At 43.9% G+C, this 14,693-nt stretch overlaps 1 protein-coding gene across 7 annotated transcripts in view; it reads left to right on the top strand.

The window, feature by feature from the left end:
• Positions 1-14,693, top strand: part of SEMA5A (semaphorin 5A) — a 482,459-nt gene that overhangs the window by 116,575 nt on the left and 351,191 nt on the right. The window lies entirely within an intron of this gene.

Genomic DNA, 14,693 nt, shown 5'->3' with positions numbered 1-14,693 from the left:
TTTAACTGTGTGATAATTAACCATTACTTTGAGAAAGAAGGAGAGAGGGAACATTCATATGTGAGAGAACTGTTTGTCTTTATGCTTGTTTAGCTGTTGAAATTCAGCACTTTTCTTACAGATTTTAACAGAATTTGTTTTTAAGAATACTAACTCTTTGTCATTAGTTTTTCTCCACTTCACTAGCTTGTTGACTTTATCGTTTTAAATTTAAAGAAGTTTATTTCAGTGTTGCCAGATATATATATTTTCTCATAATGACACCATCCAGTGCTTAGGGATTTAGTAAGGTTTTTCCTTTCCTTTCTCATGCTATTACTACAAATATCCATCCCTGGAATTCATAGAACGGTTCAGTTATTTAAAAATAGATCCTGCACTTTGTAATTTATCTCATAGTTATAGCCTGCCTTTCTTTTTCCTCACTGACGAAAATCAACCTCCAATTTTACCCTAATGAAAATGTTCAATTAAAATCTTTGTATGAAGCAGGGGGTCTCAGCTATACATTGCTTCATCCTGCAAACAGAAATCAGGTTTACAGTCAGACGTCTGAAATACTTTCTTTTATTAATCCTCTTTTGGTTAGGGAAAGGTTTAGTTTTGCATTTTGAGATGTTATACAGCTTTTACCTATATTTTTAATAACTCCGTATCAGTACTTTTTGTATAATAGAACTTAACGCATTAGGCTGGATATGATTAAGACATCATCACAGTGCTTTTCCTCTTGTTTCTTGTTTGTGCCTAACTTCTGGGGTTTGCATTAAATGTTATGTGTTTTGAGTGCAAGACAGACAGCGCTGGTCGAATCACGTACGTATTGGATGGTGTCCTCACTTGTTGAGTTTAGAGCACTCACCTAAAATAGGAACTTAATTGTGAATTCATGTGCCTGCAACAGTGGTTTCATGGTTTGTGTGTTCCAGAAGATAGAGAATTAGCTAGGTTTCTCTTTTTGTGATGGAGACTAACCTGGCTTTGGACAGATCCAAAGACAGATCCAGAGACAACTCAGGTCTCTAGCTTTCCTTTTCCTGGTGTTCTAGATTTCTTGGCTGTAAAATAAAGTGAAAGGACAGCATTTGAGAGTGGGAACAGGCATTGAGACACTGGACTGAGTTCTTGGAGAGAAAAAGACTAAATAGGAAAACAAACGTGCTCACTGAGCTGCTCTCAGTGTTTCAGTTGGGGCCATCATGCTGATTGGGATTTTATTTTGTGTTATTTGTGGTGCATTGCTATGCACCTACACAGGTGCATCACTTGCTTAGACCTGCTGAGTGGTTGTATTTTAGGAGAGAGATTAAGCCTGTCATTCTTAATAATATCAGAAATATTAAAGCTGTGGACTCCATTCCTTATTATTCCTGTCCTGTTGCCTTGTCAGCCTGATGGAGAAATCTCCAGGAGGTGATGTGGAGAGGCTTGTGCAGGTCTGATTTGCTTGGTCACATGCAGTGTCCCAAGTTCACTGATGGGTCAGTTTTCTGCCTCCACTCTCCACATTAGAACGCATCGGAATTCCCATTATGGTGCAGGGGAAACCTTGCTTTCTCTCTCGTATGGGATTTTGGCCCTTTTCCTGGTTTGTGTAGGTGAGTGCCTGCCAAGTATGTTTTGTTCTGGTTTTATGACCACTATAAATATTTGTGAATCACAGATGTGTGGTCAAGTTCAGGATCCATTTTTTTCCCTTTGCTTCGTGTTTGAGGCAGGATGGGGATGGCCTGCGTGTGCTGTTCATTCTCACACACCCAGTAGAGGGGCAGATGTGTCTGGGGTTAATTGCTTGGATTTGAAGATTTACATGTGCATGTAAGGATACTGCCCCCTTGATTAAACTGTGCGTAAGATCTTTTTTGGCAGAACTTTCCTAAGGGTCTAAATATGACCCTGTGTTTGGATTTTTAAATTTCATGGGACTTGGGGTTTTCCTGCGTTGCAGCCTCCAGACCAGCGTACTGGAGAGGCTTCTATAGCTTCGGGGCTGCAAACCTAATCAGTTCATGTTTTATCCACTGGAGCTTTTCATGTGGTTTTCATGTGTGTTTGTGTCTTTTTTAGCCTTCCAGGCCACAAAGGGATCAGAGTCATTTTGCTTCATTTGCTTTTGCTTAAAGCTTGGACAGTACCCATTATTGGTTAAACCGAAGCAGAAAAAGCAAAGGTTGGAAAGATGGTCAGGAGATTCTGGGAAGTAAATACCACTGTATTTTTATATGACAGGATCTAAGAATAGTCATCCAGTTTTATATTTCCAGCATTCACAAATTAGGTGGGCACAGCTAAGTTTTTATCAAGCTCAGATATTTTTTTTTTTTTTTTTTTTTTTTTGTGGGAGGTGACTGCTTTGCTCATAGCTCAGAGGCCCTTCTCCTCCTTTTGAGAAATGCTCCTCCTTCCTCTATAGAAAGCCACCTCCTGCCTGAAAGAAAGGTACCTTCTCAAGCTGGCCAAGCACCCGTCTCACCTGGTGGCCACCCTGACTTAATTCTAGTTGAGGCCATGCCCCCAGCTGGGGCACCAATACTCCATTCCTTCTCTCCCACTCCAAGATAACACTTAAGTTATTCTTCCCTTTCTTTCCGGCATCATAAGTGTTTATTTTCCCCTTTCTGCTGGATCTTTCCAGTAAGAATGGGCACATCTACCACCTTAAAAAAAAATGAGCCGTGACCTTAATTTCTCCTCAGCTACAACCCACGTCTCTTTTCTTTTTTCTTTTCTTTTCTTTTCTTTTCTTTTCTTTTCTTTTCTTTTCTTTTCTTTTCTTTTCTTTTCTTTTCTTTTCTTTTCTTTTCTTCTCTCTTGTCTCTTTTCTCTCTCCTTTTCCTGTTCCTTTCTTTGTTTTAACAGAAAAACTCCTTAAAAGCACTTGCCTGTATTTCTTGTCCTTAATTCCTGTGTTTGCAGTTCCTCTTGAACCCACGTTGACTGCTCAGTCTTCCATTGCTACTGCCTCTTCAGGTCACCAGTTACAACCATGTTGCTGACCCTAAGGGTCAAGACTTGCACAGCATCACACTTGGCCGTCAGCCAGTCAGCTGCATTCCCTCCCACCTCCTTGAAGCATTTTGCTCATCTGGTTTCCGGGTACCACGTTTCTCTGGTGCGATCCCTAAACATCTCTGGCCATTTCCTCTTTCCTCCACTCTCATCCCCTTGCCCTCCAACCACAGGAGTCCTGGGCTCAGTGCTTTGGCCTCACCTCTTTCTCACCATCCTTCCCATTTGCATAATTTCTGCCCTCCCCCCAATGTAAGCTCCATGAGGGCAGAGATTTTTGCTTATTTTAAAAAAAAATTTTAACGTTTATTTTTTGAGAGACAGAGCATGAGCTGGGGAGGGGACAGAGAGAGAGGGGGTCAGATTCTGAAGCAGGCTTCAGGCCCTGAGCTGTCAGCACAGAGCCCGATGCAGGGCTCGGACTCACGGACCGCGAGATCGTGACCTGAGCCGAAGTTGGATGCTTAACCGACTGATCCACCCAGGCACCCCTGATTTTTGCTTATTTTGACCACTGGTCCATCTCCAGGCATGGAGAAAAGCCCAGGAGGTAAAAACCTGTCAATAATTATTTGTTGAATGGATGGATTTGTAGAGGTGAGGATGGGTGATGGGTGGATAGATGGATAGATCTCTTGGGATTTTTCAAACTGGGTGAGAAAAACTCTCTTTTTAATTTGGGCACAGAGGTGGAAGTCTATGAGCTTGTCTGCACAACGAAGGGATCGGATTATTTCCCCTCTACTTCCAAATAGAGTTTGCTATGTTTGGTATAATTTTCCCAGTATCATCAGGTGGATCAATATTTGCGAGTTCACTATTTTTCAGTTCACCTGTTACCTCTCTGGAACCTCTGTTCCCTCTCCATGATCAAATGAATTAGGTTGCACTTCCTCTGTGTCCGTGCACTTTTGGGCATGTCCCCACAAGGGCAGTTTAAAGTCAGATTCACTGTTATTTTTGTATATGTATAGTCTTCTCTTCAGACTGTGAAGCCCTTGGCTTTATTGTGTTTATCTTCCCGGGTAGTTAACACCGTGGCACGCAATAACCGCTCATTACGTGTGTGGTATTTAATGAAGTGATTTTAGACTGAATTTTTTTGTAAAACATAACTTAACTCTAATGGTCCTTAAGAGTGCAATAAAAATGTGCTACGTTGAAGATGTTTGTTTCATGAATTTACAATAATTAAATAATTAGATTTGCTGAAGCCATTCTAGCCTGTCCCAAAATTGTCCAGCCTGAATAGTCTGGTCTACTGCCTTCGGAGTAGTCTTTGACATCTTCCAATATAAGTGAACATTATTCATACCGTATCTTAGGGAGGAAAGAGTGTGTGGTCCCTCCAAAGTCTCCTTCTCCTTAATGGCTGTCTATAACGTGTGAAGATGCCATATAAAGAAGGTGACTGTAGTTAAATAGCACCGAGACCAGTGGCTCCCCCTGCCCCGCCCCACATGGTAGGATCGGATGTCAGTTCCTTCCTGGCATTTACATTTCTTACACTCAGCATTTGGACCTCCTGTCAGTATCACAGAGAATTTCATCAGGATCATCTTCAAGGAGTACATATTCTTAAATGTAAAAATAGCACAGCATGGCATGACTGTAAGGTCATGGAGCTGAGCCAAGCTTAGAACCCTGAAGTCGTGTTTCCTGTAAATTAGTTATCGAAATGTGCAGGTTCAGAAAACAGCATTGATGTGTCTTTTATGGAGTCCCTGCCATGCTGGGAGCACAAATCTGTGTTAGCTGAATGTATGTATGTGTGTATATATAAATGTATTTATAGATAGACGTAGATAAAGCCGTAGATCTAGAAAGATGTAGGTAGACAGAGGTAAGTGTATGGACATAGAGGTATAGATATAGACGGGCACAGATACAGATATAGACACAGATATATACGTGTAGATATATAGGTATATAGGTTTATAGATATAGATGTAGACAGAGATCACACTATTATTACGACTTACAAAGGCCACTAAGTCACGGTTGCCATCCATGAAATAAATGTCTAAAACAGTGTGCTGTAGCCTAACCTTATGGCTTAGTTATGAATTTTTGGTAAAGTAATTGAGAGCTACTGAAGTATCCACCAAATAGAGGAAAACCATAGCTACTCAGCTTCTTTTGAATAAATGATCTTTCCTAATTCGGTCCTACAAGCACATGTGGATGTGGGCACTCACATGTACACACACACACACACACACACACACACACACACACACACACACACATTTTTCACTGGACAGTGTGGACAGTCACCGACCTTTTTTTATCAACCATCCCTGAACATGCTGCCGTTGTGTTTACAGCTGGGAGCATCAGATAGGATGTATCCACAGGCCAGGCATACAGTAGGCGCCAAACAAGAAGGAACGAGTGAAGCTTGTGAATGACCACATACTTCCTTGATTAGTGCTCATTCTAAAGTATCTAAAGTGAACCGAGCATCAGTGTCTTGTATATATTCTAGCTTTGACTCTGTATTTGTTTATTTAGAAAGAGAGAGAGAGAGAACGAGAATGAGACAGGGAAGGACAGAGAGAGAGAGGGAGAGAGAGAATCTCAAGCAGGCACCTGTTCTCAGCATGCAGCCTGATGTGGGACTTGAACCCATGAACCATGATATCGTGACCTGAGCTGAAACCAAGAGTTGTACGCTTAGCTGACTGAGCCACCCAAGCACCTCTTGTTTTCTTATTCACAGACTGTCTCTTGGCAGAGCATTTACAAAGTGATTTTTGTTTTCTTAAATCGTACCTGGTCGGATAGATACACGTACAAGTAACATTACCCACAAGTGCATGGTTTGTGGAGACTTGATTGGTTTAGAGTAGCTGCTTCTCCTTTGCCTGAGCCCAGGCCAGTTCCCTGCATGTAGAAAGTGCACAATGTAAATATTCCTAGAACACCTCTCCCTTTCATTGGTACTCAGCCATGTTTGGGTCTGAAGGAAGGCTTGGACGAGTTCACAAGTGCAGCCATTCAACAGTCCTTCATAATGCAGCAAAGACAATACAAGTTGAACTAAGCTTCTCCAACACTTCATAATATGAAACATTATATAAACCACTGGTAATAATTCATAATACGGCTCCAATCACTAGAGTGTCCCCTGTATCCCAGACACTGGCATAACTGCCCTACTTCCATCATTTCATCTTCTCAACAGCCATTCAAGAACCGGTTCTGATGTTATCCCCGGTTTAGAGATGAGAAAACTGAGGCATAGAGAGGTTAAGAAACTTGTCGAGGTCATGCCGAGGTTACCCGGGTGGCAGAGCCGGTGGATAACATATCACTTCCTCATTCAGTGTGAGTTTCACCCCCTTTATTTTGTGAGGGTCACCGAGGTAGCTCCCGTTGCAGAATATTGTGGAAAAGAATTGTAAAGCAGTAGAACCCGCCTATTTTCAACAGTGCAAACTAAAGCCACCATAGGTTTCTGCAAATAGTGTCTTGGTTTTATTTCACTGAGCTAGCGGATATTTTGAGGGTTGGAACCCACTCTCACTGTGTAATTTTCTTGCAGAAAACACATGATTGGTGGTTAATCTCAAACACAGATCCCTCATGGATAAACATCTGTATAAACAAATGTCCCTGAAGCATCTTTTCCTGAATGTGGGGGTCATCAAGGACTCACGGGCATCCCGATTAATGTCTGATTGGAAATTACGTTTCTATTATTGACGTAAAACACCAACCCCTTTTCTTGAAAATGGCAAGGAAAGTGGCAAGGTGAAATAACCTATATCCGTCCCACCTCTTCATCACCAAACAGACATTTACTGAGCACATACAGCGGATAAGACTGTTTCAGGCATTGGAAGTACACCGGTAAAGAAGACAGGCTCCCAGTTGTCATGGAGCATATACATTTTAGGTGGGACAGTTCGACGATAACCAAAAATTATATCACAATAAATAAGAAGGCTGGCATGCAGTGGTAAGTGCTGTGCAGAGAACTCAGATGGGTTCATGTGATAGTGAGTAGGGGACAGCTTTGGAGTGGCCTGAGTGTAGTGAGAAGGCGAGAGTGTTGTGGTTGATCGCAGCGGTGGGCAAGAGTTAGAGCGTGTAGGGCTTTATAGGGCAGGACACACAATGGATGTTCATTATGGGCATTGAGAGGCCTTGGTAGAAACTGTGGAGGGTCCTGATTTTGTTTGCATTTTTTTAAACATTTGTTGTCAAGTGTATTTATTTATTTTTGAGAAAGAGAGAGCAGGGGAGGGGCGGAGGGAGAGGGGGAGAGAGAGAGACTCCCAAGCAGGCTCCACACTGCAGTGCAGAGCCCAACGAGGCGCTTGAACTCGTGAACCGTGAGATCATGAACCATGCTGAGATCAAGAGTCGGACGCTGAACTGACTGAGGCACCCAGGCACCCCTTGTTTGCGTTTTTTTTTTTTTTTTTTTAAATTTTTTTTTTTTTCAACGTTTATTTATTTTTGGGACAGAGAGAGACAGAGCATGAACGGGGGAGGGGCAGAGAGAGAGGGAGACACAGAATCAGAAACAGGCTCCAGGCTCTGAGCCATCAGCCCAGAGCCCGACGCGGGGCTCGAACTCACAGACGGTGAGATCGTGACCTGGCTGAAGTCGGACGCTTAACCGACTGCGCCACCCAGGCGCCCCTTGTTTGCGTTTTTAAATTGTCATTCAAAATTGTTGTAGTTACCATTGGAAGACCAGCTGGAAGGTCACTGTACGTGACTGAGTGAGGCGTGATGGTGGCACAGATCAGGGGGTTATTGGTGGAGACGGAGAATACTAGATGGGTTTGGCATGTTTTTAGAAGCAGAGTCAATGGTACTCTGATGGCTTGGGCGTTGGGGGAGAGAGGAAGAAAAATTAAGAATGAATGTGGATTTTGGACATGAGAAATTCAGTGGATGGTGGGCCATTTACTGAGACAGAAGTCCTGGGGTGGGGGCAGGCACAGGTTTTAGAGGGAAAAACAAGAATTCTCCTAGGGCCATGTTAATTTTAGGTTGACAGGTGTCATTGGTCATCCAGTTGGAGAGAATGGGCAGATAGCTATGTGAGTCCGGACTATCTGGGAATGATTGGAACAAGAGATAATAGTTGGGAATCATCGGCATACCCACAGTATTAAAGTCCAGGGCTCTCCCCTAGGACCCCGGAGGGTGCCGCAGACAGGACTGTGGGGAGGGTCCTAAGATCTTTGGAGAGCCCTTCATAGTATTTCACTGGATAGTGTAGTGCTTTGATACTTCGGGGGTAATCTTAAAAGTGACAAAAAGTCCCAAAGGTAGTTCTCCCCTTGAGAGAGATTTCTTTTCACATCTTAGCAGCAGAATTCTCCATGGTTGTAACATCAAATGCCATTTTGGTTCTAGAGAATATAAGGTCGGGTTCTTACAGTGAAGTCTGCCATGGGAGTTCTTGTCAGCTTTTAGTTTGCTTTTTTTCTTCCAATTAGCTGTTCAGGCTGTTTTTCGTAAATGCGATCTCTTCCCCAGTTGAGTCTTGGGAGGCTCGGGGCCAGGCAAGACACAGGTTTTAACGATCTAGCCAGTGTTCCTTGTTACCAAAATGCTACCTTCTGACATAAAAATCTGCCCTACTGTTTTCTCCTCCTGCTCTTTTAATTATTATATCTTTTTTTCCTGGGGACCTTGGGTTAGTGAAAGGTCAGTATTTAAGAGGCCCTTCGAGTATTTTCGCTGCCATATTTCATGTTCTTGGCCTCAGTTCTGGCTCCTGGCAGCACACCTGTTGACTGAATCAATCTCTGTGAACATTCACAATGTGCTGGGTAGGAGACCAGACGTGGTCTTAATAACAACACAGGGAATAGTGATGCAGGCCAGAGAGCCACTCAGTGTTGGATTTCAGTTGAGGAGTTTAGTGAACCCCGCTTGCATCGTTCACACCTTTCGTTAGAGGATCAAAGCAGGGAAGCCCAGGGTGTCATCAGAGTTTTATCAGTGGCTTAGAACTTTGATTTTCTATCAGAGAGAAATGCATCTGGCTTATTAATGCACAGTTGAAAGCTCACCCTTCTCGTGGTTAGTGAAAATAAGATTGACACTGGCCATTAAGATTCCCTCAGGCACCTGTCTTCTCCCGTAAACCAGGATACAGGGCTGGACGTTGAGAAGGAATGGGTGTCAGCATCCAGCATCTGCACTGAGAGATCTGTGGAAAGGACACACCGAACTTGTAAGGCACGGTGACCCAGCCATGGTTAAAATAGATAAGCTCAACTGAAGAGTAAGTTATTTTTGCCATTTCGCAGGTCAAATGCCAATGTATAGAAAGTAGCATATACATAACCTAAGAGATCTCATTTTTATGTTCATGTATTTTTCAGTGTTTATTTTTGAGAGAGAGAGCACAAGTGGGACAGGGGCAGAGAGAGAGGGGGACAGAGGATCCGAAGCGGGCTCTGCTCTGAGAGCAGCGAGCCCGATGAGGGGCTTGAACTCGTGAACCGTGAGATCATGACCGGAGCTGAAGTCGGACGCTCAACCGACTGAGCCACCCAGGTGTCCCAAGATCTCACTTTGTTGAGGTGCGATGGGCTGACAAAAAGCCAATAAAAAGACTGTATCTAATGTATATGTACTTACGTTGATGGCTTTGTGAAGCCATTGCAAGCGTTAGGGACGTCAACATACCCATGACCTCCCCGAATACCCTCCTGGCCCCTTTATTATTATTGTTGAATTTTTTTCTGAATATTTAACCTAGGATCTACCCTCATAGCCAATTGAAGTCTACAGTACAGCACTGCCATTTCAGCTGTAGGCACTGTGGTCTATACTAGATCCGAGTTTTAAAATGAGTGCTATATTTGGAGATGGAGAGTCGCCTCTCAGGAGTGCCGTTTGGAACAGGTCGGTTGGGGGTCGGAAGCAAACCCGCAGCACCTTACATCACGGTCAGCCTGAATTCTCATGTGTGGTTTCCCTTCTCTGCTGCACCGTGGTGTCCACATCTCAGGTGTACATGTCGTGCTGATGCCTCTTCTCAAACGGGGGAGGCAGAGCTCACGGAGGGCAGCAGAAGATCAAGGTGTAACTTACTACAACTGATCAGGGCTTTTGATGCCTGCTCGCAGCTGTCTGTGAGGCCCAAGAACACCTCACCTGAGGTTATAACAAGGTTTATAGCTGACCCAGGCTTTGGGATGGGGTCAGGGAGGTGAAAGGGGGTTCCCTTGTTGGTTTTAAGACTAATTTTATTCCGCCACTTTTGAGATTAGAAACACCATAAAACATCTCCTGTTATTGTCGATAGCCATCCTAGTCTGATAAAAATTCAACAGGATACAAAAAGCCAGCGACCCTGAAAGATGCCGGATAGGGCCAGGTGGAATGATCGTTACCACCTAGCAGAAAAGCTCATGACATGATCACTCGCAAAATGCTGGGAGATGGCAGAAGCGGGTAACAAAAACTCTTAACGAAAATGAAAGAACCCCATTCTTTGGTGGGCACACCCCATTGTTAGCTTTCTTTTTGCTTCATCTCTAAAGTGGAGAAAAAGATTCCATGTGCCATTTTTAAAGGAACAGAGAGTCCGTCCTCCCTCCAGATTCACCCCGTCTCATAGGCACAAGCACACTGCTCCCCTCTCAGGGTGCCGGATTCTCCCCACGCTGGAGACGGGTTCTGGGCGAAACGTATCCTATGGGATCCCTGTGTGTTCTGTTCGAGGAGTCCTCCTTCGGTCAGCGCAGAGTAGGACTGGAAGCTGAAAGCTCTCTGGGCAATGCCTTGCCCACATTTTGGAATTACAGAGTGGCCCATTCGTGGCATCCACTGCGTGGCATCAGACCAGCCACGTTAGTGACTTTCTGTGCCATGGAGTTCCTGTCGGCCAGGGAAGGGTAGGGACAGCCTTTGAGCTGATGGTGAAGAAGGAAGGCATTTCTAGACATGTCATTTTATTTATACTGGATTCTTTTCAAGTTTACATTTCACTGGATCTCTAGTATTAATTTTAGCAGCTGCAGACTGGGAATTTTCTGCTTATTTCTTCCTCTTCTTTGGCAACAGAAAAGCTAGAATGTGATTTGGTTGTCATTAAGAAAAATCTATGCCAAAAGATAATAGAAACAATCTAACAAGTCAAATATTACCTAGAGACAGTATTCTGCAACACATGTGATAGATATATCTCTAATCTATACAGGTTCGAACAACCTTCAAATGAATGGGCAAAGATGTGAATAGGGAATCGAATATGAGTTAATTTAAAAAAATTTTTTTATAAGTTTATTTATTTGAGAGGGAGAGCATGAGTAGGGGAGGGGCAGAGAGAGAGAGGGAGAAGCAGAATCTGAAGTAGGCTCCAGACTCAGAGCTGTCAGCACAGAGCCCAGCCCGAGCCTTGAACTCACAGACCAGGTGATCATGACTTGAGCTGAAGTCAGACGCCTAACTGACTGAGCCACACAGGCGCCCAAACATGAGCGAATTCTGATGTCCAGTAAGTACATGAAATGATGATCCATCCATGACTGTTAGGATAGTGAAATGCCATTTTTCTGACAGGCAAAAAAAAAAAAAAAAAAAAAAAAGAGAGAGAGAGAAAGGAAAAATAAAAACACTTCTCGTAGAGATGCTGATAAAGGGGACTCACACCCATTCCTGACAGAAATGTGAATTGTTTACGTTTTTTGGGGAAAGCAGTCTGACAGTTCCTACGATAAATACACAAACCCTTTGACCCCGTAGTACCACTTCTGGGAATACAGATTACAAAAGTAAAAACGCCAGCACACATAGAGAAGGGTCTGTGTATTGGGGGTTTATATAGTAGCATTGTTTTCAGTGACCCCTGTAAAAAAACAAAAAAACAAAAAAAACACAAAACAACAACAACAAAAAACTCCAAAATCAAAACCAAAACACAAAACACACTCAAAAAACAACTTGCATGTTGAGTATGTATCAAGAATTAAAGGCTGTGTATCGATTAGATTATAAGAATGCCTCAGATATGGTGCATCCATTTAAAGATTCATTTAAATCTGGTGAAGTTGAAGAGATTTTTATAATACTCAGTGAGAAAAGTAGGCCCTATTTTATAAAGCAGGAAGACCCTCTTCCAAGTCTATATACATGTGTTTGTGATGAGATGAACAATGGAGAAAGATCTAGAAGCGTGTCTATTAGATTGTTAACAATGGTTATGTAGGCAGAAGAGAAGCAGCTTCTAGAATATGGTCCTGTGAGGGGCGCCTGGGTGGCTAAGTTGGTTGAGCAACCGATTCTTGGTTTCGACTCTCGGTTTTGGCTCAGGGCATGATCTGGAAATTTGTGAGTTCAAGCCCCGCGTCAGGCTCGGTGCTGACACTGCAGAACCTGTTTGGGATTCTCTCCTTCTCTCTCTGCTCCTGCTCACGCTCTCTCTGTCTTTCTCAAAATACACAAGTTAAAAAAAAAATGGTCCTGATTGGTACTAAGCTTGCAAAAGTGTGGGTATTTGGGGGCATGAATTCCAACCTGACTGTTCTGGACTTAGCAGAGGACTGGTTACAAGTAAGATTCTCAGAGAGCCTTTGAATTTCTTTCAAGGGCTTAAAGTGACTCATGCAAGGGACATAGACCCCTCTACTCCCCCGACCATTGCTTCCTGATGTGAGGAATCCTTTCTGACTGTCTTCTGATAACATTCATTCTCCTTTTAAATTTCCTCTTCTTAGGAGATAAACATTCACTAGCAGTGGATTAGAAATCCTTAAGTCTGCCCTTCGGGAGTTGATATATTTAATATTTCCCCTTCTTTCCAGCATGGGAGTAACCCTGGACAAGTGAAAAAAAAAAAATGCTGCCTCTGTTCCCGTTTCCTTTTCCATGTGTGCAAATTCCATAGTTGTCTTGTGCATTATGGGTGATGGCAAATACTATAATTAAGGTAAATTATACTGGTAAATGCCTATGTTTTGATTTAAGAGGTGTTGTATAAACAGAGGGACTGAGTATAATACGGCCTCCCAGCACCCCTGTGCTGGCGAAGGCCACCGCGGTTACCTCTAACGAGGAAAATTGGTGGGGTGCTGAACGGAGCAGGAATAACTTGCATGGGGTCATACCCATGAGCCAGTGGCAAAGGTGAGGGTTTCCATGAGTTTCCATGAGTTCCGCCGCTTGAAGGGCTCCTGTGCTTTGCCTGTGGTTCCCAAGGGAACGCGTGCATGTGCACCAGCACCTAGCACTGAGGAGAAAGGGGATGGTGTTGCCCGGAGCGAACGCCCTCCCTTATTAGAACTCATCTGGAATCAGGGTGGTGTCCGGGGCCAGTGGTTTGGCTGCGGGTGTATGAATAGGGCTTTGGGGAAGGCACATCAGAAAGCGCCTATTCTAGTCTTGGCTTTTCTCCCTGTGACGCTGCAGACTCACAAAAGTTGTTCCTGATTTTGTCTTCTGAAAGCTTGATTTGATTTGGCCAGTTCTGTATAGGTCTCGTTGCGCTTTTCCATATCTTGTCGTACACGGATTCTTGAGGACGTGGAAGGCTCCCGAGGTGAACAAACAGAAGTCATTTGGGTGTAAATCTCCCGTGCGTGTCACGTGCATGTGGGCCCCGGGAACAGGGGTCCTTGCTGTCAGGGCACCGGCAGGCTGGCGTGTGGTCTGCTGTGACCCCGTGGGCCGGCACGGTGACGGACGAGGTTGCCCAGTTGTGCTTAGGGATCGGGGCAGCTGGAGAGTCATCATCTGAAGACTGGCCTTGTCTTGGCCCCTTTGATCCTCAGCTCAGAGGTGTATTTTTTCCTCTCTTAGCACAACTGTGCAGAGGACTTTGCACTGTCCTTTCTCTGCCTCTGTCCTTACTTACCAGGTGAGACAGAGTCTGGCTAGACGTTCCTTTTTATTTTTTAAGTTTGTTTATTTTGAGAGAGAGAGAGAGAGAGAGAGAGCACGAGAGGGGGAGGGGCAAAGGGAGAGGGGGAGAGAGGGAATCTCAAGCAGGCTCCACACTGTCAGTGCAGAGCCCGACATGGGTCTCGAACTCATGAGTCTTGAGATCGGGACCTGAGCCGAAATCAAGAGTCAGATGCTTAACTGACTGAGCCGTCCAGGCTAAATATTCTCTTTGTCCTTACTTTATCCCGAATGGTTAAGATGCTTGTTACCTCTCTGAGTCTCTCTTAGCACCAATGGTAGTCTCTGGGACTTTCTACCCCATTACATGTTCTCTTTGACATCGGGAGTTGTGTTTACTGCTAGTTTAGTATTCTTTGGTGTATGAAGACATAGATATAAGGGTTCCCATTCCTAGGGAAATTACAGCTTAGTGTGCCTCAGTGTATGTCATCTAGAGGGGCAGTTGTTGTGTGATAAGGAGAAAGAACACCCCTGTTGGGTGGCAGGAATTATTAGCAAATGGCAAGCAAATTGATTGCAGTCATAGGAAGGGTTCTGGTAATTACCCACTGGAACCAAATAACATTGTTACAGAGGCAAGGAACATGGATGATGGAAAGTGTGCCCTTATTTTCTCTATCTTGCATATGGGAGGTGTAATGGACTGAACGTTTGTGTCCTTGTGAAGTTCGTATGTTGAATTTCTAACCCCCAGTGTGATGGTGTTGGGAGGAGGTGATTTGGGGAGATGATGGCCAAGCCCTCATAAATGGAATTAGTGTTCTTATAAAAGAAACACAAGACAAATGGCTTTCTCCTTC

This window comes from Puma concolor, chromosome A1 (assembly GCF_028749965.1).
Source record: "Puma concolor isolate L17-30 chromosome A1, mPumCon1.1.hap2, whole genome shotgun sequence".
Classification (NCBI taxonomy): domain Eukaryota; kingdom Metazoa; phylum Chordata; class Mammalia; order Carnivora; family Felidae; genus Puma; species Puma concolor.
Note: the sequence above shows the minus strand (reverse complement) of the source record. Positions and strands in the feature narration are given on the sequence as shown.